Here is a 1,605-nt window from a genome sequence, read left to right as displayed (position 1 = left end):
ACACACACACACACACAAGCTAGTCTGTGAACTTCTGTCTAAGAACACTGCTAACCAATACAGATCTTCTTGTGAGACCCCCTTGTGAAGGGACTAAGCAGTATAGTGGGGATGTAGCTCAATTGTGCAAATGCATCATAAGCCACTTGAGATCCAGCACAGAGACAAAGTGTGTGAGTCATGTCACCGGAGGCCACAGAGGGAGCATGGTATCAAAGGCTATTGGGTTTGTTTTGTTCCCTTTCAACCTGATTCGTATTTAAAACGGAATTAAGTTCTGCAGAAGAAAGCACCCATCCAAGCTTCTCTCCAGAGGTGGGGCCTCCATTGCATCAGCCTAAAGATCTCCCNGGGCCTTCAAGTCAAGAAGGGAACATCAAGTAATGGGATCATTTCCATGCAAGTGAAGGAGGGTGGACCTCTGGCAGCCAATCAGAAATGGATGTTGGCTGTACCTGCGGTGGTGGCCAATTCTGTAGCAATCCGGGAGCCTGATTTATCTCGTGGTCTGTTGCTTAAATCTCCACCTAAGAGAATCACCCTTCTGGCTGTGTGACTTCCACATGAAATATGTTTGATCATAAGAGGAAGAGAGTGAACCCAGTGCCATCTACATTGCAAAGGGGGGGTAGGAGCCTGTGTGGGCATGTCAGGATGAATAAGCCTGCATGTCGGGGCCAAGCACCCCAGAAACAGGTTCCCAGGGGGTTTCTGATTGCGATGCCGAGAGCTATCACCACTTACTCTTCAGTCTCCTCTCCTCTACCCCTGCCTTATCATGGCTTCCATGCTAGAGTTAGAGTGAGATGCCACGGAAGGACCTGAGCATAAATGAACTCCAGGAAGGGAGGAGGGGAGGGACAAGGGAAGGAGGAGGGAAGTGGGGAGGGAGGGAGAAAAGAATGAGGGGAGGAAGGAATGAGAGAGGACAGAGAGATGATAGAAGAGACAGCAGAGGAGAGAGGCAGGAGGGAGGAGTAAAGAGGNGAGGGAGAAAGGAAGGAAGGAAAAAGGGAGGGAAGGAAGAGGGAAAGGAGGAGAAAGGGGAGGAGGAAGAGGGAGAAAGAGAAATCAAGGAGGAGGGAGGGAGGGAATGAGAAAAGGAGAAGGAGAAAGAGAGTGGAGAGGAAGGAGGAGAGGAAGGAAAGAGGGGATGGGGAGCTGACTGCCCCCCCCTTTTCCTCTTGCTCAGGGCAGGGCTTTGTCTCTCTCTACAGGAAGTGCTCTCTGCACCTGGGAGAAGCCAGGGAGCATTCTGTCCTAATCTCAGTGAAGGAAGGGGAGGTGTTGGGAATCAGTTTTCCTTCTCCCTGGTCTGAGTCCACAGCGCTTCTTCAAAGGCCATGTTCATAGAGCTGTGGGTCGCTGCAAGCCCTCAGAGCTCTGGCTCTGTTCTGATAGGCACGCTTGCACATTTGCCCTCTAGCCACACTAGGGCTGGCCCAGTGGGCACTCTAGAGAAGGAAATCAGCACTGTATGGGAAATGGGGGCACTCCCAGCAGCCGTTGGTGGTGGATGAACCTGAGCAAGATGCAGGAGAAGGTAGTATGCAGAGGCATGGCTGAGTTGTCATCCTGTGTGCCATCTGCAGGACCAGACTTGGG

The sequence above is a fragment of the Mus caroli genome, chromosome 2, assembly GCF_900094665.2.
Source record: "Mus caroli chromosome 2, CAROLI_EIJ_v1.1, whole genome shotgun sequence".
NCBI lineage: Eukaryota > Metazoa > Chordata > Mammalia > Rodentia > Muridae > Mus > Mus caroli.
The sequence above is the reverse complement of the archived record's forward strand: the minus strand, read 5'-3'. Positions refer to the sequence as shown.